The sequence below is a fragment of the Neofelis nebulosa genome, chromosome 4 (assembly GCF_028018385.1).
Source record: "Neofelis nebulosa isolate mNeoNeb1 chromosome 4, mNeoNeb1.pri, whole genome shotgun sequence".
NCBI lineage: Eukaryota > Metazoa > Chordata > Mammalia > Carnivora > Felidae > Neofelis > Neofelis nebulosa.
Window position 1 is genome coordinate 147474218 of NC_080785.1, and position 26193 is coordinate 147500410.

General features: G+C 41.0%; 1 protein-coding gene and 1 long non-coding RNA gene across 5 annotated transcripts in view; one reads left to right on the plus strand and one right to left on the minus strand.

Moving 5' to 3' along the window:
- The window catches only part of CACNA2D3 (calcium voltage-gated channel auxiliary subunit alpha2delta 3), an 860192-nt gene that overhangs the window by 740002 nt on the left and 93997 nt on the right, over nt 1–26193 (minus strand). The gene's annotated exons all lie outside the window — the stretch shown is intronic.
- On the plus strand, nt 8860–19406 carry LOC131510027 (uncharacterized). The gene is made up of 3 exons (XR_009260864.1): nt 8860–9057; nt 12835–12941; nt 19326–19406. It is a non-coding gene; the product is annotated as an uncharacterized LOC131510027 (long non-coding RNA).

A 26193-nucleotide genomic window follows, 5' to 3' on the forward strand; every position in this document is an offset into this window, starting at 1 on the left:
ACTCAAAGTTCACGGATTTAAATGTTACTCTCATCCAAAAAAAACCTCTCCAAGTTGATACAGAAAATTAACCATCACAAGTCCACCCCTTGCCAACTTGGCATCCACATGCATTTCCTTAAACCATACCTAACCTCTAAATAAAGGCAACAACAAGGTCATATTCCACCTGATAGAACTATTCTGTGTACAACCAAAATGCACTAACCCTTTCCCCAGAAGAGGGTGTGAAATCCCTGGATGATGCTTACTCTTCTCTTTAATATCCAGTAATTTAAATTCCACAATGTAAAGTTAGTAATACTTATATACTATGATATAAAGTCAACACATCTTATATTAGAAGGATAACACAGGGAGGAAAACAAAGATATTTGCTACACACATACACACATTCATAACAAAATAAGGAGGAAATACTCATGACAGTTACAGTCCTCATTTCTGTGACCAGTTAAGTGGTCATAGTTGTGCTGCCTTGGGGCATTTGCACCTGCTTCTGCTTTTACCTAGAATGCTCTTTGCTCCAATCTCCATTCCCTCTTGTCATCAGGTCTCAGATTGAATGTTATCTTCATTGCAGAGTAAATTATACCTTCCCTCTTTATATCCACCCTCTTTCCACCATCCATTCTGTATTCCCTTTGCCTTTAGCAAGCACCTCATACTGTGGCTCTTTACCTGATGGAATGACCAAAGCTTACGGTCTTAAAACTAAGGCAGCCATAACAAAATGCCACAGACTGAGTAGCTTAAACAATAGGACTTTGCTTGCCAACACTTCTGGAGGCTAGAAGACCCAGATGAAGGTACAGGCAGGGCTGGTTTCTAGTGAGGACTTTCTTCATTTGCAGGGGCCACCTTCATGCTGTGTCCTCACATGGCCTCTTCTTTGTGTGTGCGCACTCCTAGTATCTCTTCCTCTTCTTATAAAGACACCAGTCCTAACGCTTTCATTTAACCTTGATTACCCCTCCATTAAGGCCAAATCTCCAAATATAATCACATTGGAGGTTAGGGCTTCAACACGTGAATTTGGGTGAGGGAGAAAACATAATTTAGTGCCTAACGGCTTGCAATGATATTCCCAGTCTCACCCAGGGTCATATGCAACAAGTAATAGTTACGGGAAATAAAACTACTACATTTTCTAGACATTTTAGAGAATATTCTATTTATTCACCCAAATTTAATACGTTTGGCCAACAGTTTGAACACTTTTTTTGAAGCTAAGAGATGACAAGTATATCTGCATAACCAAGTTAATTTGAAACCATAGATTATTTAGGATGGAATAAGGTGACAAATGCGGGATTCTTCATGGAAGCATCGTTACTGCCATCTGCCACTGTTTATTTAGAATCTGTAGACCGTGGCATTGTAGTGAGTGCAAATGGGCAGAAACTATGTACTATGTACACTGTTCTAGGCACAGCAGATATAGGCAGTAATCAAATGAGACACCAGAGTACGTCTTGGTGTCGTGGCTGTTGGTCATTGTGGCCCACTCCTCTCAGATACGAGGTCCCAATATGGAATTAAATCCTTACATTGCAGGTAATTTTTCTTGAATTATAGATTCAGTGTTAGTTCTGTTTCTTGCTTTACTTTTCTTTTTCAGGGGCTCCTATTAGTTATATGTTAGATCTCCTTTGTCTGTCTTCAATATTTGTCCCTGTCTCTTGAATTACACTTTTTCTACTTAAAATGTTCCTAATTTTCACCTTCTCTTTCTTTGAAGGCATTTTTGTTGTGTTTATTTGCTCTTGTGTTGCTTCCAGTTTAATCTTTATTTCTACAGGATTTTTTCTTCCGTTTCCAATGGCCTTCCTCACTTGTTACTTCATTTCTTAGATTTTTTTCTATTTTGATTTATGTTGCTCTGATATCTTTTATCACTTTGTTAATGAATTTTAGTTCATTCTGACAACAGTAAATTATAGTGTTAACCTGTTTTATGGGTTCATCTATGTAGCATGTTATATGTAGAGATGTTACTCTGCTCTTTATTCTTTTTATCTCGCTTTGTCTTTATATAAGATTTTACCTCCATAGTTTTCTATGGCCTATATTTATGTGAAATTAATTTTCCTGAACTTTCAGGAAGGAGCATGGCTCAGAGTGGCTTTTCTAACTTCAGAGTTCCCTCTCCTGTTGTTTTCATAGAGTGTTAAAAAAAATGTATGCTGGTTGCTTTCTGAGATATCCTAGCTCTATTCCTACCTTCACGTTCACTTTTATTACTTCTAGAAAGAGAGAAAAAAATTTCTGTAAGCATCTGGGCAAAAGAACAAGCGACTTACAAGGGAAAATTGTTATAATCAGACTTTGAAAGTAACATTTAAAACACTCAAGGAAAGAAAATATGTGCCGAGGATTTTATATTCAGCAAAATTATTTTCAAGTATAAGGGACACAGGTTACATGTAAAGCCTCAGGGAATATAGTCCCCTTGAGCCATTTCTGAGGAATACACTAGAAAATAAGATTCAGAAAATCGAAATGGCTAAAGAGAGGAGATTAGGACTGGTGGTAAAGATGAAATGTATAAATTCATATAAAATATATATGTGGAATAAATATATAAATGAAAGATATATAAATGAAAAATTAAAACTAAGTGAGTGCTACAAGGGAAGGTATAGTATGAAATGGCTACATGCCCTCAAAATGTAGATACAGTATAATAATTTTTTAATAAAAAGAAGAGAAAAACAAATTTTAAAATATGTTTTAAGTATTTTGAGAAGTCATATTCATGAGATCTTATTCTGAAATGTTTTATAAATAAGACCAAACAAGTGAATTATTAAGAGTTATGAGACATTCTAATTCTATCATCCCTTTGTCGTTGGAACCTAGTTTCTTTTTAAAATTTTTTTTTAACGTTTATTTATTTTTGAGACAGAGAGAGACAGAGCATGAATGGGGGAGGGTCAGAGAGAGGGAGACACAGAATTGAAACAGGCTCCGGGCTCTGAGCTGTCAGCACAGGGGCCCGATGCGGGGCTCGAACTCACGGGCCGCGAGATCCTGACCTGAGCCGAAGTCGGCGCTCAACCGACTGAGCCACCCAGGCGCCCCGGAACCTAGTTTCTTGATGGAAAGACAGAAGATACAGACGTAGTATATATAAGGTCAAAAACTCTATGGCCCTATCTTTGAATTGGAAGTATCAATATGAAATCATAATTTTTTTTAATTTTTTTAATTTATTTTTATTTATTTGGAGAGAGAGGGAGAGAGAGAATCCCAAGCAGGCTCCGTCCTGTCAGCATAGAGACTGATGTGGGGCTCAAACTCACCAACTGTGAGATCATGACTTGAGCTGAAATCAAGAGTCAGATACTCAACTGACTGAGCCACCCAGACGCCCCTAAAGTATTTTACACACACACACACACACACACACACACACACACACACACACAGAGTTATATTTATACATCTTTATCCTTGCCAGCTTTGAGCTTTGTCCCCTAAGTGGACCTAGAAACAAAGACTAACCAAGTAACACTGAGCACTTCTAGCGCTCAGACCGTGGCCTTGATATACTTATTTCTCACTAACAGAAATCAGAATATCTTGCAGAAATGGCTGATTCCAGGTGTGGAGCAGGAAATGTACATGAAAAGCCTAGAAAATCTTGTGTAGCAGGGAAGCAAAGACTGTCAGGGCCATGTCAAATGATGCCCTCGTGAAGAGGCTCTCCCAAGGCAAGGATCTGAGCTTCAAAAAGATGGTAACTGTAACTAAGTGAAACTCAGAAAATATGTTTATATCCATCTGTTCATGATAATACTAACAAAAAAGCACACAACCCATTGGTTCCCTTCCAAATACAATAGGGGAGAGATTCCCTACCTTGAACCTGGTGAACGAAAGCAAACAATCAAGGATTTCTCCTGCCTATCTTTACAAATTATACTGAACCAGAAATCAACAGAGGCAAGGAAACACTTCCTTATAGAAATATTCCAGCTAACAAATGAAAAATAAATGATACACCCAGAATATCACTGCTTTGCAATCCTAGGAAGTGACGGATCTAGGCATCAGACACCAATAGCAGTGAATGACACAGAGAGAGCGGTAGGTGCCATGTGCCTCCCAGCGAAACAACACTCTGCCACTGCCCAGAGTCCTGCCAAGGAATTAGACCTGAGTCTGGTCAAACCTGTCAACAGCAGCTGCCAATTAATTTACAGGAAATTCCAAGGACAGAAGAACAGGGTGAACTCCATTATGACTGAGCAATCAGCAAAATACAGTTAAATGGCCTGATTTTTAACTAATAAATTGTAAGGGAGGAAAAAAAAAAAACAACAAAGGGATGGAGGAGGAGATAGCAAACAGAGAGGAAACGAGTGAAACTATAGTGTGTCTGAGATGCACACTTGAGTGGCCAAACTGCAAAGAAACACAAGAAGGCAACAAAATGAGAGAGTATCTCTGCCCTTAAGGTGTGGAGAGGATGACAAAAATAACTTAAAAAATACATAAATTCCCAAAGCAATCAGGTTTATTTATTAAAAATTCCCTACCAGGTGACAATGACAATAGAGAAGCAAACCCCAAACTCATCATGACCACTCTACTCTTTAAAAAGTATCCATTCTTGTGTTCCATTTCCATTTGGAGCACTGACAACAGGTGGGAGCACTGGTGACGGCTTCCATTTTCCAAAATCAGCATTCACTCCTGGTTAACAGTGGTAAGGGAATGAGAGAAAACAGTGTAAACCCACAGAAGAAGGCTTTCTGAATAGATGCTGTTTCTTAAACTCTGTATTATGCTAAGTAACAATTCCATTATATAGAGTATCAAAAGTTGGCCGATGAAATCCATGCCCCAGGCCAATTGCCACATCACCAGAGTGGGAAGCAATTCAACATACCAGGCTCTAGATGAAGGATGGGAAGGAAGGCCTGGCCTAAGGTCAAAGGCCCTAGCCTTCAAACAGAAGCCAACCTTAGAACCAAAAATCTATTTTCTCTCTGGTTCAGCACAAGCTACCTTTTAAGTCCCCAAAGGAAGGATCATTCACTCACTCACACACACACACACACACACACACACACGCATGCATGCACGCACACACACACACACACACACACACACACATTCTCAATCATTAAAACAAACATACAAACAAAAATCCTGTGTTCTTTGACAATCCAGCCACCTGTAGGCTATGACCATAGAATTTATTGTTCAAATGAGGACACCATTAAGCTTGATAGGGAGTGACATTAATAATTATGCCAGACAACTGGTATAAACTGGCATTGTCCTGGACAAATCAGGACAAAAAGATTACCTTAGGTATGACCCACCCAACAAATTTTAAAGTGCTCATATGTCACCTAAATCCTTCCAGATTTCTAGTTTCAGCCTTTATACAAAAGGTAAAAGTATACAATTACCAAACTATCAATGGATCCCCAAAGGTAGGAAGAAGATCATTTTAAGAGGTACTTGGACAAATATATACTGTTTATCTTATTAGTCAAATATTTCAATATGAATTGAATAATGTATAGATAGCATCTTAAACACATGATTTCAAATATTTTGTTGCTTACAATGAAACTAAAGTCTTTCAAAATGTCCACTGATTTAAATTAAGAATGACTAGTAAATGCCTCTGCATGCTTTTTTTCTTCCTTCAGCCAATAAGTCAACAAGTCTTTGCTGAACCCTTACTATGAGTAGGGCATTATCCCAGATCCTGGGGCCACAGTGGTGACTCTGGTCTCTCTTCAGGGAACTTATCAGCCACTGAGTCTTTGCAACAATTGATGTTATGTTTAAAGCTAATGAGACATATGATAGTTTGATTGACTCTGTTTTACAGTTAACAATTTTAACATAGTTTTATTCAATTAATATTTACCAGTCAGTTTAGTTTAAAGCCCAAGAGGAAATGTTCTTTTTTCACGATCACCTCCAACGTCTCGGCTGCTTCTGGTTCACCAGCTGCTCTCCCCAGGTCAAGATTCAGTGCTTTTCCCCACTCCCTGACTAAATCAGTCTTGCTCATCTATAGCAGGTGGGGCCACTTGACTCAACAGCTGAGCTAAGCTTACTCAAAGGACACCCAGTAGTTGTGCTCGGATGCCATGATTTCTCAGTTCCTCCCAGGTTGAAAAGGACTGAGGGGACACTATTGGGCTCTGGGCAGCATGTGCTATAGAATTAGGTTGCTCTCCAGCAGAAGATGGGGAAGCACTGTCACCTGAATCTGTACCCCCTACACAAAGGAAGCAGATTTACTCATGTGCTGTATCTAAGACACACATGTCAAACATTACCAGTATCTTTTCCACACACTATTGTGGGCTGACTATATGTTATACGTGCCACACAGGTATACATCATGGATGTGCTAACCTCTGTGACCTTGGGGGAAAAAAATAGAAGAAACCAAAACTAGTATTGCACAATTTGGAAAGGACCTCCAGAAACATTCTAATTTCAGTATCTACAAATCCAGTAAGGAAGGCAAGGCAGGTATTGTTATCCAAACTCAACAGCTAAGGAAAATGAGGTTTGGAAGGATCTGTGACTTGTCCAAACTCATGCTGGTAAAAAGTGGCCAAGCTGAGTCAGAACTCAAGAACTTTCTGTTTGGCTGTTTTTTGGGGTTTTTTTTTTTTTAAGTTTTATTTATTTTGAGAGTGAGAGACAGAGAAAGAACACAAGCAAGCGGAGGAGGGGCAGAGAGCGAGGGAGAGAGAGAATCCCAAGCAGGCCCCACAGTGTCAGCACAGAGCCTGACGTGGGGCTCGATCTCATGAACCATGAGATCATGACCTGAGCCGAAATTAAGGGTCAGACGTTTAAGTTACTGAGCCACCCAGGCGCCCCTCTGTTTGGATGTTTTAAGTCTGGAGTCTGGAGCCAGATAATAGGTGGCTGACTTTGGGCCCCAACCCCCCCAGGATTGTTTTATGTGTGTGCAGGAGGGGATGTTTTGTTTCTGTTTGACTGGTTCTCCCTTTTGATTCTAAGTAATCTTTTTTTGTTAAAAGTATCAAATGCTTCACTGACCTGAAGAATAAGTGTAATGAAAAAAAAATGCTATCATTTATGCAGAAACGTAAAAGACACTCAGTTCCTCATGCAATATGAACAGTCACCAACCCTAAAGTTTGTGAGCGCTGAAAATAATGAACCCGTGTGAACGTACAACAGACTAAATACTGAATATGATCAAGAGCACCCATTCCATTTTTGGCCAGATTTGTCTGGCATCAACGGCCGTTTTTCAAGCATCTAATGGCTCCCTTGGTCTTGAGTCTTCCCACACCATCCCCTGCCTCCCTAGGTAGTGAACCCAAGGTCTCTGCAGGCTTGGGTTTCCAGAACTCCACAAGAATGTGGGATAGAGGGGCAAGCACTGCTGAGCTAGAGAATCAATGAACCGGAGGCAGAAGGCACAGTCTTGAAGGATGTCTGGAATCAGAGGGCACCTGTTTAAGATGAGAAATTGGGACTCAGGCTAACTGTTGAAGCTGATGGCGATTCTCCTGTACCCCAATCTCTTCCGGCCTCTCTGTTGATAGGAAGAGTTTTGTTTGGTTTGTTTTTTAAGTAGACTTCACCCCCAGCGAGGAACCCAACATGAGTCCCAACACTGGGCTTGAATTCATGTCCCTGACACAGAGGCCTGAGCTGAGATCAAGAGTTGGATGCCTGACTGAGCCACCCAGATGGCCCAGCAAGCGTATTTTCTACAGAGCACTTAAGCGTTTTGACAACAGGTAAAAGTTGCTTCACTGCCCATTGTCTTCAAAACTTCCTCCTTGCCCTCAAAGCAACCAAAGCCAGCCACCACTGACCACACACTTACCATGTTCCAGGTCCTGCATAACAGCTTTCCCATAACAGCTTTTTCTCTCACTTAATCCTCAAAGCAACTCTATTTCATAGGTACTCTTATCATATTTTGGATGGAGAAACTGAGGCCTAGGAAGTTAACATAACTTGCCCAAGATCACACAGGAAGCAAGTCTTGGAACTGCTAACCAGGTACCAGTACCCTCCATATTTGGAGCTGGGTGCATGTGTCCCCAGAAGCCAAACCCTTAATCACTGCCCCACACTGGCACCTTCTGTCACAGGAACTTGCTAGAAATTGCCAGCCTGCCATCCACTTTGTCCACCTCCCACTTCCAAAACAGCCACGAGACCAGCATACAGGTCACACACCAGCCCACGGTCCTGTGTGAAGTTTGAGTCAGGTGTGCCCAGCTTGGTCTCTGTGAGGCCCAATTTGGTCAGGCTCTGCTCTGCAGGCCATGTCTTCATCTTAAAGTTGCCCAAAAGCTCCTTGGTGATTAACAGCCTTTCTTAGACTGTGGACTCTGGAGTCAGGTGGCCGGGGTTTGAATCTCTGTTCCACAACTCAGGAGCTATGTGGGCTTGGGCAGCACATTTGACTGCACTGTGCTCCTTCTTCTCCTCTCTAACACAGGTACTCATGCCAGCATAGGACCCATCGCTCAGTATACTAGGAGTTTTATATGAAGTTCTACTTCTCAAGTGCTTATGCTAGTGCCTAGCAAGGAGGAGGCCCTCAGCCATGGTCACCTGGACAATAGCCGTGTGCAAGTCAGCACTGAGATTTCTGGATAAATGTTTAGCTTCTTCTTAGAAACTGAATGTTGGGCAGCAAATAAAAGCAAAGATACAGAGTGACCCAAGGGGCTATCTCTCAGCTATTGGACCCATTTGGCACTAGATTCAAGTGCCATTATGAGGTCACCTACAGGAAGCAGACCTGGATAAAAGAATAAAGACTCCCAACGTTATTTTTAGAAAGCTTTTCTCCAGGGACTTGGATGATAACAACTGGCACCAGGTCCTTATGTATTTTTTTTTTCTTTGTACCAAGGTATTTCCAAGCATAACAGCACCTCCAAAGTTTCCAAGGGAAAAGCCAGTCTACTCTGTGCTGTGCTTCCTCCAAGCATCTCTTTACAGAGCCAACAGACGAGAAGAATTAAGAGCCTGAAAACAATGTATAGAATCCCATCACGAACCATAAATCAGGTAAGTCAAATTCTTCCTCTGCTACTTCCTATCTTATCTTTACTGACTGGAGGGAAATGCATTGCTCAGCTGCTGATCCATATTCCTTGTACTTCACCTAATTAGCATTCTGAGTGGATGCTTCTCGCAAGGAAAATCATCCTGCAACTTCTGTCGTTCTGATTATGCTGAAGCAGCAGAGGGTTTTCAGTAACCGCCTTTGACAAGCATTATTATATCTGGTAATTACTGTTCTCTTGGGTAGGCTGGAACAAAACAGACTAGCTTATCGTGGCTGATCTTTTAACCTAAGCTGCTGAGGTTCTGACCTGCAACAACCAACCTACAGGATCTGCTAGCCCCCTTTCTGGCCCGTGTCTAGATTTTTTTTCATGCAAAAGAAAAAAAAATCCACCCACTATGATCATCACTAGTCAATTCTTTTCTCATATCTTGGTGGACTGAACATCCCAGATTCCCTCTTTACATAAAGAGCCCCTTTAACATCTTGGACTGCTCCAGATAGCTCTGGCATAAATGCCAAAAGGATACTTTAGATTTAAAAACTAGAAATTAAGTTCCTTAACTATGTGTTCTACTCCCTATCCTATAAACATTATTCCTGGCCTCAAATACTAGTCCACAGGTGTCATTTACACTGATTCTTATAGCAACTGATGTTTAGTGGGACCTTCCCAAGGCCTAGCATAAGGTAAAATTGTTTTCTTCTACAAGCATTATCTGATTCTATTTCATAGAAACGATGTCGGTAGTTACTACGCTGGTATTGTATTTTCCCTATCCCTACTTTAATACTGAATGAAGGGAGGATTGGAGATTCAGATAACCTGCCCCAAATGCCACAAAAATTTGCCTTCTTGAAGCCCTCGTTTTTACTCACTATACTCTATTACCTCCTTGCCATTATTCTGAGCAAGGCTCAGATTTTCTGCTTTTCAGGCAGATTTTCTACATTCTGAACCATGGCAGGCACTGGAGCCACGCCTGTCCTTCCCACTCCTCTTCAGCATACAGTGATTTTCCTTCTTCTGACCCAGCCCTTTGGACTTGGACTCCACGTTCAGCAATGAAAACCACAACACACATATCCTAAAGCTTTTTGGTTTTGGTTTTGGGGTTTTTTCGTTGTTATTTTTAAAATAATTTATTGTCAAATTGGCTAGTGTGTACAGAGTGCTCTTGGTTTGGGGGGTAGATTCCCATGGTTCATCGCTTCCATACAACACCCAGTGCTCATCCCAACAAGTGCCCTCCTCAATACCTATCACCATTTTCCCTCTCCCCCACCCCTCATCCACCCTCAGTCTGTTCTCTGTATTTAAGAGTCTCTTAGTTTGCCTCCCCTCCCTTTCTGTTTGTGACTATTTTTTCCCCTTCCCTTCCCCCATGGTCTTCTGTTAAGTTTCCCAAGATCCACATGAGTGAAAACACATGGTATCTGTCCTTCTCTGACTGACTTATTTCACTCAGCATAATACCTTCCAGTTCCATCCACATTGCTACAAATGCTTTTCTAGTGCAGCTACTGAAAACCTGGGGCTACTTCAGCATCCTTCGAGAATCTTATATTGTCAATGGACTTTGTCAGTGAGTTTATATCTCATCTGTCTGTCTGAATTACAAAATATCTAAAGGCTAGAGACATTAGGTTTCTTGCTGCACACCCTTCCTTTTGCACAGTGGTTACTCCATAAATACCTACTAACTGACTTATTTCCTCACTTAACTCATGCAGTAACTGCATTCTTTCTTATAGGGTTGAAAGCAAAGCATCTAAAAAAAATTCAACCCCTACTTTTTTTCCTGTTCTTCAAGAACCTTTGGAAGGTGTTGACCACTCTCCAAGCCACGCCCTGCCCCAGAGCTAGGACTCAGCTGACTCAAATGATTACTGTCCAATACTGCCTTGGGTCCTATATTTTGGTCACGGAGCCAGACACCCACTCCTTTTTACATATCAAATAATAATATTTTGACAAGCATTAGGAATAAGGACTGATAATGAATTTATAAGCGTCACAGCCCCAATATGTTTATGGTTCACAACAATAAACACATCTTTTGGTTTAGAAGTTGCTGAGAAATAAAATATTCAAGATGATCTAAAGACCTTAAATGGGCTTATGAGTACTGTCGCTTACATTTTTGGTAAACAACACTATGGAGGCACAAGAAAATTAATTTCCTTGGGCCACAGGAAGAAAGATATTTGATGTGAATCACTGTACCAGGTCCCAGTCGGACCCATCGTGGGCAGTTCAGATTGCAACAAGGAGGTAACAGCCTCATGTTTTGGTGTCAGTCTTCCCAACAGCTCTTGAAATAGTTTTTTTTTTTTTTTTAATTCATTTAGACTTAAGAATGAGAAAGAAAAGCAGGATATGTTTGCTTAATTGTATCCACTTCTCCACTAGGTACTGCCACATATAAAAACTGACACCACAAAAACTAGATGTCTTGATATTTACTGTTTTCTCCCCAATAATAAGAAGGTCTATGAAGACAAATGAAAATACCTTAGCAAATGCATCAATGTTTTCAGCTTTTTTTCTACTAAAGTAAGTCCACAATGTGGGGCTGCCATAAGAAAACAATTTGGATTTTTTGCATAATCATTCGAGGTGATTTGCTCTACCTCCGGGTTCAGCAGCAATTTGCTTCCACCTCCTTAATATGCACGGATGACTGACAACTCACTAATGCCAATATAGGCGATTATGTGACTAAAATAAACCCCCCAAAGTTCTACAGAAGTTCAAGTATGCTATTTTAAAAATTATATATATATATATATACACACGTGTGTGTGTGTATATATATATGTATATATATATATATATATACACACACACACACACACGTATATATATATATATATATGGAGAAAATGATGAGGAAAATTTAATAGCATGTAAATTTTGCTACATGTGACTAGTTGTTATTCAAAAAAAAAAAAGAGACAAGTCTGATGAGTGCAAATAAATTGAAAAAGAGTGTGGAATGGTGTTTTTTGAGTATACACCTAAAAGCACTGATCTCTCAGCATCAGGCTCAACAGACACTGCAAGAAGGTAGGTTTCATGAGAGTTTGGAGATGAGCCATACCACACACGTTCTGAAAGACTCCCAAGGTGTATATCAGGAAAGTCAAGGCTCTGAAAAGGTGTGCAAGTAAAGAAACCTGCTTAATGTGGCTTAACTCTGTATTTCCTAACCCTATTTACACATGAAGCCATTTTTATTTTTCTACAGAGTATATATTAAAATGTGTTGAACTCTTATGGCTTTGAAGAAATCCTGCAGTGGAAAGGGAAAAAGGCTGGGAAATGCAGCCAAGGGGGGAGTGAACCAAAGCGGCATGCTTTGCTGCAGCACATGCCAACAGCAGAAACACCCGGGTTTTCAATCAGAGTAAAAGATGTTGATGTAATAATTCCTGAGAGGCAAAAAAAACAAAAAGGCAATTAGAAAGTTGAATCCATTAAATGAAGTCTTGGTGGGTCAGCTGGTTTTCCTCTTTGTAAGAGTCAAGTTCCAGAGATCCAGCTGCTTGGGTAAAGATTAATCTTTACCATGAAAATCTATAAAAATGCTTTTGACCTACATTTCATTTGTATAACTTGGATAAATCCAAACTTCTTGTATACCTTGATTAGCAGGAAATATAAAATATTGTAGATAAACAGCAACGGGGCCATCCCTGGGGCAGATGTAGGTGGATTTAGGAAGTCAATGGGGCACCTTCACTCTCTTCTCTGAACCTTTTCTCCTCTCCAGATGTTCCAAGGTCCCGGTGAGCTCGGTTTCTCTCGCACAGCAAATCTTGTAAGCCCTTTCATGCCAGATGTGTTATCCCTTCAAGGGACATGAGCAGCTTGAAAGAGGTATGGTGATGTTTAATACAAGTTATTTAACATAATTAATTCTTCCAGGGGGAAACAGAGGCGTTGATAACAGATTTTTGCAAGGAAAGAAGTTCCTCTTACCCTTGAAATCAGATCAAAGTAGCCACTGGCAGCATCTACTGCCATTAAGCAGAATCACTCAGACTGTGTTAATGGAATATTTTTTGCACATTAAAAAAAAGAGAGAGAAAGTTATCAGCAACAAGAGTAGCTGCCATTTATAGGGCAGCTAATGAGTACTGAGAACTGTGCTAAGTGCCTTACAGACACCATCCCCTTCATTTCATCCTTGAAACGTCAATGATATGGTGTTACCATGATATTCATTCCATGGAGGAGGAAACCAAGGTTCAGAACTGCTTGTGCAAAAATCCCCTGGCTAGTATACTTCAGGGCTGGATTTGAATCCAGCAACATTGTGGCTCAGCCACTATGTTGTACAGCCTGCTTGGTTTGGCCCACTTGGAACAATGGTCTTTCATATGAGGTTTGAATTATTTTAAGTGTCACCCAGTTGGTCCTGGCAAGAAGTTTCCACATCCCTGACAATTTCCATGCAGAGTCGAGCTAGGTTTTTTAAGCCATCCCTCAACCTTCATCTAAGGAACATATAGTGGCCCGTTGACCTGGCATCTGATCTTCAATCAAAAGTGACAATAAACCAGGGTTTAGCTCAATGGGTATTTTTCAATAAACTTTTTATCTTAGAATAGTTTTGGATTATAGAATGCTAAGATAGTACAGAGTTCCTATACATTCCCTGCCCAGATTCTCCTATTGCTATTCACTTATACAACCATGACATATGTGTCACAACTAATGAACCAATATACATATATTATTATTAACTAAAATCCACACTTGATTCGGATTTCCTTAGTTTTTACCTAATGTCCTTTTTCTGGTCCAGGATCTCATCTAGGATATCACATCACATTTACTCATCATGTCTCCTTGGGTTCCTCTTGGCTGTGACAGTCTCTCTTAGACTTTCGTTGTTTTGATGACCGTGGCAGTTTTATAGAGTACTGGTCAGGTATTTTGTAGAATGTTATTCTGATGGGATTTTTCTGACGTCTATCTCATGGTCAGGCTGGTGTTATGGGAAGAGTCGTTGCTATCGCTTCACGTGACTTATCACTGTTGATGCCCACCTTGTTGATGTTGTTGATGCCCAGCCTTATCTGGCTGAGATGGTGGTGACCAAGTTTCTCCACTGAAAAGTTATTCTTTCTTTCCTCCCTGTCTACACTGTACTCTTGGAAGGAAATCACTATGTATAGCTCACATGTGAGGAATGAAGTTATGCTCCACCTCCCTGAGGGCAGAGTAGCTACATACATTACTCTGAATTCTTCTACATGGGAGACTGGTCTCTCCCGCCATTCATACATATCATTTATTTACTTTACTTTTACTTTATCTTATCTTTTAGATTGCAATCCAGTACTGCTTTATTTTGTTACTCAAACTATTCCAGTGTGGCCACTGGGAGCTCTTTCAGTTGACTCCTGTGTGTCTTTGGCATATACTCACCACTGTGTTTTTATGTTTGTGTTTTGAGCACTTGCTTATTACTTTCTGACAGTGCAAATTCTCCAGGCTCATCATATGAATTCCCTGCCACAGTCCAAGAATCTTCTATCTCTCTGAGAAGCCCCGGTTCCTTTTATTGGGAAACAGTATTAGAAGCCAAGACCTGGTAGAATAGATTTTTTTTTTTTTTATGTTCAAAGAAACCTGCTCAGTTTTATTTTTCCCAATGGTCAACCCATCCTTAATCTTCTAAATAGAACCAATCCCTGTCTACACAGCTATACAAGACAACGGAAAACAAACTGTATGATAATCAGAGAATTTAAATCCTCCATTCCTAATGATTACCAACTTTTCTTTGAGCTGAGAAGGGATCCAGATCTCCTCCTTAGATTAGATTGTCAAGTAGCCCGCCAGGTCCAAATTGCTCATTTTCTCAATGCTATGAGAATTTTGTCCCAAAGAATAAACATTCCCACACTCTTTCAGAAAACAGAGCACAAAGAGCCACTGCCCTTAATCAGTGCTGTATCATTTCATGTTTCCAAAGATGCAGAAGGCCACAGAGGCCAAAATGGCAAGGCAGCCTCTTGAAAAATACGCACTCGGGACACATCCACCTATGGTGTCTCCAGGCTCTGTGCCTTTGCATAAGCTGATCCTGTGGCCAACAATGCCTTTCCCTACCCTCTGTGTAGAGCTCACCCTTGTCTAATGGGTAACCTCTTATACACTGTCCACAGCCTTTAAATGATCATTCTGTGCCTCCTAGTTACTGGCTCCCTTTATCAACCACCCATTCCACACTGGATTGGGCTGGCCTAGGAACTGGGACCTGGGATATATAAGAGCAAATGCTAACAGGGCACCTGGGTGGCTCAGTTGGTTAAGCCTCTGACCAGCTCAGGTCATGATCTCACAGTTCATGAGTTTGAGCCCCACATCTGGCTCCACATTGACAGGGATTCTCTCTCCCTCTCTCTCTCTCTCTCTCTTCCTCTGCCCTTCCCTGATTTGTGCTCTCTAAATAAATAGAGAGAGAGAGAGATAGATAGATAGATAGATAGATAGATAGATAGATAGATAGATATTGAATAAATTTAAAACAAAGAGTAAAATGCTCACAGACTAAGGCCCTGTTCTCAGATTTGACATTCCATGGGGATGTGTGGGGCAACAGAAAAATGGCAGGTGGTCTTAAGTGTTAAGGAGAAAATTGGAGCAAATGAAAGGACACCCAATCTCCATTCCAATGCCTCATCAGAGAACCTTCCTGAACACACCCCCACCACTCTCCCTCGCCTTAACCTACTGCATTTGTCTTTCTAGCACTATCCAATCATTCACTAGGTTGAGTGTCATGATGTTGAGTGGAACTGTTTGACTGACAGCTCCTGGGGAGCAGAGATGGTGGTTAGGTTTATCTCATCAGTCCAGCATTGTGCGGAGAGCCAGCATCCAGAGAGGATCAGACTGACTCCAAGGCAAACTGACTGGCATGAGACTTTGCAAACAATGAGGGCATGGACTGCAACACAGCTCTGTACCCTAATTACATAACTTGAAGTCTGCATCTTGTGCTATCGTAAATCAAAATGCCCATGTGTTCTACATCTGCATTCCAAAAAATAAGCTATTCAGTATTAAGAAAAGATTTATGTAGAGCACACAGGGAAAAATCCAAAAAAACTGATGTGAAAAGAACAGACCTTGAGCGCAAGGCAGGGTGGGGGAATATGTTCGGTGTGGGGGTGGGGGTCAGAGATTGCCCGAATATGATATTTCTAGAAAGGAAGCTCTTTTGGCCAAAACAAAGAACAAAAATCCTCATGCAATTCATCACTTGTGACATGTTTCCTCCTGGGCTTAAAAATTCACCTCATAGTATTGCTAGAAAAATTAAGAAAGATTATGTGTGTATGACTCTAAGCCCAGGACGCAGCTCCTAGTAATCCTGCACTAAGTGGTACTGATACAAGCACAGTGACAACTAGCACACTCTCATATGTACTACGACTCAATTTGCTAAACCCTCTTACGCACTAACTCATTTAATGCTCAAAGTAACCCTATGAACCAGGTGCTATCACCATCTCCCTATAGCTGAAAACCCCAAGCTCCAAGTGGTTTGGTAACTTTTCCAAGAGCATGAAATAAGCAAATGGCTGACCCAGAATTGGAACCTTCTAACTGACTCCGTAGCTGAGCTCTTCATGTCAGAACAAACACATGCATCGTGTCTGTGTGTGTGTGTGTCAATACATATACATATCTATATTAATATCAATATCAATATTGATATAGACGTTATGTGTTATATATACACACACATACACATATTTACAAAGCTGAGGCCACCCCCACCACAGCACAGAGGAGGTCACTCCTGTGAAACACGTCTATGCTTCACATGAGTCTGTAACATCCGGTGCTGTGCTCGAGTACCAAGGCAGTGGACCCAAGAGACGGGCGCTGTCATGCCATGTAGGAACAAGGAACCCCAGGTGTGCCAAGGACAAGGGGTCAACATCCAGGGCAACAGCTTTGGCACTGCTACCTGAGTTCATGTGAATTCCCCTCCCACCCCACCCTAGGACCACTCCTTCCATTCATCATACAGCTTCTTGACATTAGGCAGCTGTCTCTATGGAAAGAAATGTAACAAATATATCTCCATAACCATGAAACCTATAACCTTGCACTTGACAAAATCACGTACTATTCACTGTAATACCTGTGAAAAACATTCATTCATTTATTCATTCATTCATTCAACAAATGTTATGGAACCATTAGTACGTGCCAGGCACTTTATTACACACTGGAAATATATGGGTGAACAAACTGGACAGAAATCCCTTTCAGCTCCAAGATAGCATTCTAGTAGCATCTAAAAGAATTCTTACAACACAGCTACATATTAGTTACATATATGTGCAAAAAGGCTAGTCCAGTACAAGGCCTGCTTCTCTTGCAGATGCTTACCAACAAACTAACAAACTGCTTTCGATTTCTCAAGGAGTGCTGACAGTCCCCACTTCAGAGGGCTCCCTATCTTTACCCTGAAAAAGGTTGAAACAAGTAACACAGCCCCTGTCTCACAAATGGTGGATCTATGGTTCCACGTGGTTAGCTATCAGAGGGAGGACCAGAGGCAGGCTTTTTAATCTGACGTAAGAACTTCTTCCACTCAACCAAGATGCTGCATTTCAACAAATGGTTAACACCCTTACAAACACGCAGATATTTGGGCAGCTATGACATTCCAGCCACATTAGAGACCTACGCCCCTGACCAGCGAGCATTCCCCCTTGTCACATCAGTGTGGTAGCACCCTAAAGACTTCACATGAAACCACTGACCACCGAGCCCTGGTTTATGCATTGGTGGAATGGATATTGTTTGTAGACCGCAACCTGTGGCCAACACACTCAGGCAGAATCCAGAAGTGGAGTATATCCAAGTCACCATGTGTCCCCGTCACCATCTATCATGTTTACCAGAGCTGGGTATCTTTTGGCAAGAGATTCAATTTATGCAATTAAAAAGAAGCTTGGAAATTTTAGATCATTTAATTAATCTTTATGTATTTTGTCCTATTAAGCAGTAGAGAAAATGTTTACCGCTCAATGGAATGAATTAGCATTTATAATTCCTCCTCTTGCCAAGAGATGTATCTACATCTATCTGTATAAAATATTGTTGAAATAAAAATGTCAAATCTGGATTCTCTGGCAAGATAGAAGGAATTTTATAAGACTGTGGAGGTGACATGTGGCCTGAATAATCTCTCATACAAATTTATTGCCTTTCTTGAGCTGTAAGTGTAACATGCTTAATGAAGCCCCACATTTTCAACCTGTCTCCCACAGAGTCCGGCAGACTTTGCCTTTAGAATCTCCTGTGTCTAGCTGTGGCTCAGAAACTATTTACATGCTAAAATGAGTTTTTCATTCATAGATCATAGGATATACTCTTCAAAAATCACCTGCAAAAATTATTATGCCTTTTCAGAAATTAATGACCCTCACAATTTACCAATTTAAACATGTATCAGCTTAGTTAATTCTTACGAGAACTGAGAAACATCTTCTCGAATATAAGTAAGGTACATCAGTGTCTCAGTCAGAAATCCACTATAAATTGCGTGGCAGAAACCAGAGATTGCTTATTTTTTCTCACAGTTTGGCCAACATCAAGGTGCCAGCATGTTCAGTGTCTGGCAAGAGGCTTCATCCTAATTTGCAAAGGCCACCATCCTGTCATATCCTCACTGCAGAGAGAGGATGAGCTGGCTTCCTGGTTCCTTTCTACAAGGATTCCACCCTCATGACCCTCAACTAAACCTAATCACCTCCCAGAGGCCCCAAATACTATCACACTGGGAGTTAGGGCTTCAACACATGAATTTGGAAAAGAGGACACAAAATTAAGTCCAGGGGCACCTGGGTGGCTCAGTCGGTTAAGTGTCCAACTTCGGCTCAGGTCATGATCTTGCAGTTCATGAGTTCAAGTCCCATGTCAGGCTCTGTGCTGACAGCTCAGAGCCTGGAGTCTGCTTCGGATTTTGTGTCTCCCTCTCTGTCTGCCCCTTCCCCATTCATGCTCTGTCTGTCTCTCTCTCAAAAAATAAGCATTTAAAACAAATTAAATCCACAGCAGTCAGAAAGGAGGATTTCACAGACTCTTGGATCTTCATCTTTTGGGGAGCCCAAAGAAGGGACCAATAAATACTACACTGGCAAGAACGGAGGGAAAAAAATGAAATCTGGCATAATTTCCCTACAATATAACTATACTATCTTTTAAACTCATGTTTGTTTTTAGGAGCAGAAACTGGGAACACTAATAGGTTAAAAATACTTTAAACCACAAGGCAAAGGAAACAATTAAACCATCTTACAGTCAGCCCTGTGAGTAGGCCTGATTTTTTCTTCTTTATTTGATCACATTTAAAATAATTTTTTTTTTTTATGGGGCACCTGGGTGGCTCAGTCGGTTAAGCATCCGACTTCAGCTCAGGTCATGATCTCATGGTTTGTGGGTTCAAGCCCCGCGTTGGGCTCTGTGCTGACAGCTCAGAGCCTGGAGCCTGCTTCAGATTCTGTATCTCCCTCTGTCTCTCCGTGCCTCCCCCACTCATACTCTGTCTCTCTCTCTCAAAAAGAAAAATAAAATAGGGGCACCTGTTTGGCTCAGTTGGTTGAGTGTATGACTTCAGCTCAGGTCATGATCTCACAGTCCGTGAGTATAAGCCCCGCGTTGGGCTCTGTGCTGACAGCTCAGAGCCTGGAGCCTGCTTCACATTCTTGTCTCCCACTCTCTCTGCCCCTCCCCTAATCATGCTTTGTCTTTCTCTGTCTCAAAAATAGATTAAAAAAAAAAAAACAAAATAAAAGAAAAAGAAAATAGACATTAAAAAAATATTTTTTTTTGCTTAAAATTAAACTTACCTTTGACAAAGCTTCCAGCTTGTGTAATATTTCACCATGATTGGAGTGCCTTCTACAAGGCACTTATAGAAGCGTCATATGTTGAAGTGGCAAAGAATGGATGACAAGAAGTTACATCAGGATAAAAAGGGAAGGGAGGTACCTGTAATCTTCGGCCATCCAAATGATTAAAATTTCCCTCTCCACCGAAACAAGCACTTTGAACAAGGTAGAACAAAATGAATCCCAGAACAGTAAATTTGGTGCATTATAGGAAAAGCTTGCCAAGGCAGCTGGTACTCAGGAGGAAAACTGGCATTTTTATAACTGGGTTCCTGCCATATGAACACAACAAAGCATAAGAAGAAGAAAAAAAAAAAAAAAAAACAGAAATGAATCCAGCCAACTCCATAGCCTTCAGATTTCCTTAACTTATCGATAACTTTCAAATCCTGAAAATCACTAGCCCTTCAGGCCTTACAAACACCCGGTAAAACAGAATCATGTTATGGAACAAAAGGCCCACAAAAAAAGAGAAAGAAAGACGATCAAGTCTCTCCAGACTGGCCGCTGGCAGCAGTGTTAGCCCAAGAAATGTCTGATTCACTCCTGATGTTTCAACACAGCACGAAGAAAGGTCTGGCATGTTGGGAGCAACACACAGCCCTGGAGGTGCCTGAGACACACAAATCTTCAGGTGCACGTGGCCTCTAAAAAGATCTCAAGGTATTCAAAAAAATAAAATAAAGTGAGCTCCTTGTAGAAAGAAGAGCAGCTAAGCCCCATATTGCTGTATCAATACACTCCTGGCATATCCGAAACCCATATGTGAAAACTCAAACTGAAAACCCAGATTCCGCTCACGACAGAATACGCACAATGCCACACCTCTGCTCCCCGGCTGCGAAACAGTGATTCTGCCATCTCTCAATCCAGATGATGAGGATACCGTCTGGTCACCACAGTGAACACCTTAGTAAAAATTGGTAGGGACCTGCTGAGAGCAACAGTGGGGGCAGGATAAAATTGCAGGTCAAATAGATCACAGGTCCTCAGGGTTCCAACTTCAAGGTCTGAATTCCATGTGTGAAATAAAAGGACTTGAACTAAGTCTCAAATCCTTATGAACTTGCTAAAGAGATCACCGCTACACTGTGGCCACCTCCTCAAGACAGGGCCCGGGTTCTCACCAAGGCATCTGGTCAGAGTCAATAAATATTAGTTCAATCTCTTTAACACCATCTAGTGGTGCCCTGGGCTAGGTGATCGACGTACATGATGCCTAATTCTCAAGGCAAGTATTATCCCACAGTACAGATGATGAAATGAAAACCCACAGAAATCAGATCTCTCCATAACATCACACCCAGTTAAATGGCAGGGCTAGGTTTTAAACCCAAGGCTTCTGTAGCCCCATCCTGGTAAGGAAACCAAACGGGAGATCCGTTAAAGCTCAAAATGTAGAACTTTGAACAGGTCTCCATTTTTTAATCTATAAAATCAGGAGAACAGACCTAAACTCTTTGTGCCCTGGAAGTTCTGAAAGTGCACTATTCTACTGTCCCTGGTGTCTGAGCTACAAGGTAGAAACACAGTCTCAACAAAGGTCGCATGATATCCTCCAAATCGCATGAATTTCGAATCAAAATAAAAGCAGAACCACAAAGAGCAACTGGAACAAAGTTGGACTAAGAGCATGTAAGTCAAAAAAAAAAAGAGCATGCAAGTCAGTTCCACCTTATCCAAGCTTTGCTGGCTCAGAAAAACAACTTCTTTTAAGACTGGTGATGGCAGGGCACCTGACTCTTGATTTTGGCTCAGGTCATGATCTCATGGTTCATGCGATTGAGCCCCACATCCAGCTCTGCACTGACAGCACGGAACCTGCTTGGGATTCTCTCTCTCCCTCCCTCACTGCTCCACCCCAGCTCATGCAAGCTTGCTCCCTCAAACAAACAAACAAACATTAAAAAAAAAAAAAAAAGAAGATCGGAGAATGTAAGTAGGAGGGCAGTAGCTGAACTGTTTGGCTTTTTGTTTCTTCCTCTTGTAAAACTCTGTGTAGCAAAGGCTGAGAGAACTTAACAGAGATTTGCGTGTAAAGGACAGATCAAAATCAGCATACCATAGCTCAGAAGGCTGGACTGAGATCTGGACCACCATCTGCCAAAGCTGAGGCAGAACTGACAGTCTGAACCTAATTAGATTGACTGCCTGATGAAACAACTAAAAAAGTCAACATTTCCATAGGATTCTAACTAGACCCAGTGCTTTTACAACATAACATTCTGAACATCCAAGATACAATCTGAAATTCCTTGAGGAAAAGTATAATCAACAGATGCCAACCCCAAGATGCTTCAGACATGAGAACTATCAAGCAGAGACTTTAAAAGAGCCATTAAAACTACAGTTCAGGGGGGGCGCCTGGGTGGCACAGTCGGTTAAGCGTCCGACTTCAGCCAGGTCACGATCTCGCGGTCCGTGAGTTCGAGCCCCGCGTCAGGCTCTGGGCTGATGGCTCGGAGCCTGGAGCCTCTTTCCGATTCTGTGTCTCCCTCTCTCTCTGCCCCTCCCCCGTTCATGCTCTGTCTCTCTCTGTCCCAAAAATAAATAAAAAATGTTGACAAAAAAAAATTTTTTAAAAACTACAGTTCAGGGGCACCTGGATGGCTCAGTCGGTTAAGTGTCTGACTTTGGCTCAGGTCATGATCTCACAGTTCATGGATTCACAGTTCATGGATCTCATGGCTCATGGGTTCAAGCCCCACATCAGGCTCTGCTCGGACAGCTCAGAGCCTGGAGCTTATTTTGGATTCTGCGTCTCCCTCTCTGTCTCTGCCCCTTCCCTGCTTGTGTTCTCTTTCAAAAAAATAAATAAGCTTAAAAACAAAACAAAACAGTTCATGAGCACCTGGGTGACTCAGTTAAGCATCTGACTTTGGCTCAGGTCATGATCTCACAGTTCATGGATTCAAGCTTTGCATCAGGCTGACCATGCAGAGCCTGCTTTGGATCCTTTGTCTGCCTCTCTCTCTGCCCCTCCCCCACTTGTGAGCACATGCACGCACACACTCTCTCTCTCTCTCTCAAAAAAAAATTTTTTTAAAGAACTACCGTTCATGAAGTGAAGGAAAAGACAGTTGAAATAAATAGAATGAGAACATTCAGAGAACACGCAAGAGAACAATAAAAAAACCAAATGAAAATTTAGACACTTACAAAAACAACATCTTAAATGAAAACTCACTGGATGGGCTCCATAACAGAATGGAGACGACAGAGGAAAGAATAAGTAAACATGAAAAGAGAAAAATTACCTACTATGAAATAGAAAGATTGGGAAAAAATAAACAAAGCTTCAGGAACCATGAGGACGATATCCAAAGGTCACTGGAGTGCCAAAAAGCTAGGAGAAAGAGATCTGGGCAGGAAAATACGGCAAAAAAAAAATAACTGTCAAATTTGTTCAGAGACATAAGTTTACAGATTCAAGAAGCCCAGAGATTTAGAAACAGGATAAACTCAAAGAAGACCACACCTGGACACAGCATAATCAGATGGCAGAAAACAAAAAGAAAACACTCTCAAAAGCAACGGAAGAAAAATGACACATTACATAAAGAAAGAAATGATGTGAGTCACCACAAATTTCTCATCATATCCAATGACTCTCATTAGAAATTATGGCGACCAGAAAACAGTAGAACAACATCTTTTAAATGCTGAAAGATAAGAACTGCCAAGGTGCCTGGGTGGCTCAGTCGGTTGAGAGTCCAGGTCCTCATTTTGGCTCAGGTCATGATCCCAGGGTCGTGGGATCAAGCCTCATGTCAAGCTCTGTGCTGAGTGTGGAGCCTGTTTGAGATTCTCTCTCTCTCCCTCTGCCCCTCTCCGCAGGTCATGCTCTCACTCGCTCTCGCTCTCTCTCTCTCCCTCTAAAATAAAAAACGAATGGTCACCCCAGAATTTTATATCCACTGAAACATCCTTCAAGGATAAAGGCAAAAATAAGACATTGGCAAATGAAGGAGAAATGAATTTGTCACCAGTAGATCTTCTCTACAGGAAGAGCCAAAGAAAGTTCTTCAAGCCAAAGGTTAAATGTTAATAGAGAAAAACCTGTGTCTTCAGGCAAAAGGGAAGAGCAAGAGAAATGGTTAAAAAAAAACAAAAAACTGATCAAATGCAACAGATTGCCTTTCCTAGTTTTAAATACTCTAAAATATATTTGACTGAAGCAAAAATGGTAACATTGCCTGTTGGGGTTTTCAGTGCATGTAAGTATACTACATATGACAACTACAAAGATCAGGAAGAAAGAGGCTGATACAATTGCAAGCTTTCTACATTTTACATGAAATGATACAACAGTCACACTAAGTGGACTATGAAAGGTGACGTGGTTGCTTTGGGAATTAGAAAATGCAAGAAGGAGAGAATAAATGAATCAATTAATAAGAAAAAGTTTTCTCCTAGAATTATAAACTGCTTCATATGCCAGTAGCATAGCTTTACAAAATATGTTGCTGGGAAAAAACTCATAAAAACTAGCCTATAATATGTCCATTTAACAATTAACCATATTTTAGTGGATTTCAATTTAGATTAACTCTCATACAGGTGTATATATGTTTCAAACAACCCCAAATATACCTCTCAATGAAACTAGACTACCAAGTTAGAAGCTCGAAAGTACAATGCTACCATACAAAAATACTCAATTGTGAGAGAGGTTGAATCTACCAACTTTAAACACATACGGGAGAATAAACTACAGTCATAAGAAGTTCTCCTTACCCAAACTGGAAACTAAATCATTAATGGAATTTTTATTCACCACTGTACCATTCTCAAGATCCTAACATCTTAATATTCTAACATTTTAATATTTAAGATTTAAGATTTTAATATTTAATCTAACATCCTAACATTTTAATATTCTAGACTGTGTGCCCCAGGAAGGCAGGGATTCACTGATTTCTGTCTGTATATCCCCAGCACCCAGCAAAATGCCTGCCACGTGGTAGGTACTGCAAAAGAGCATTCAAAATGAAGTAAACATTGCTAAGAATCAATCAAAATAGAGTCCAAAGGACACTGAGGAAGTAATTTCTCAGGACAGTAAACTTGTGACTTCGGTCAACTGCAGCCTATTGGTTGCAACTCAACCACCACCTGGAAGACATCCTTCCACTTCGCACTAGCATAGGGATGAAGGAACACTTGGTAGCTAAAGAACCAACTGTGTCTTAATCACTTTAAACTCTTCCAGCACCAACCATAATCCTTTCAGAACAACTTCTGTATCTGTGCCGTTTTTGCCTTTATAAGTCTGCACCCCCCACCCTCACTTGGAGCAGGTCAGCTCTGTGTCTCCCCAACTACAATCCCCAAGACCTCAAATAAAATCTTTAGTTGCTTTACAGCCTCATTGTCTTGATTGCACTACTAATATTGGCAGGATGAATTGAAGAAACACTTTTTGGAAGGGTGCAGAATGAAACGCGTAAGTGTACTTAAAGCACTCCACCTGGTGCCCAGCATACAGCGGGTGGATAATGTTGGCTGGCTGAAAGGCAAACTCTTCCTCACCTCCATCTTCTCCTGTCTACGCTCTTACCTAAAGCCTCTCGTCCACAGGGCCAGCATGTGTGGCCTAGCTGGGCCTCTAAGCCTCTCAGCCAGGAAGGGGCCAGGGTACAACAGGAAAGACAAGAAGTGGATGCCCACACACCTGGGCCCTCAGCCTTGTCCTCCAACCAAAGAGCCCTTTTGGACTCAGTTGTCCCATCTTACAGTGGCTTGATTTTCTAAGCTAATCATCTGCCATTTTTTAAGGCTGCCTGAGTATCAGACCTTTTAAAAATTTGTAATATTTTGGTCAACCTCCATTTTTAAAGACATTCTTAAGAAACTTATCTATAAAGGGAATATTAGAAAATAATCACACATCTAATTAATGAGGCTTTCCTGAGAACCTAACTGATAAGAGTAATCGTGCCCCAAACATGGTAGCAATCTGTGCAACAAAAATACTGACTCTATCAGAGCACTGACTGAAAACAAAGATGGAAGAAATATTCAGAGCAGTCACCAAGAAACAAGTAACCAAATGCTGACATAAAAGGGGAAAACTGTAATTCTATAGTATTTTAGAAAGACCATTGTACGAAACTTCTTGATCAAAAAGTTGCTTGAAATCCCATTAGAAAAGAGAATAGCAAATACAATTTTAGAGATTCAAAAGGCACAGTTAGCAT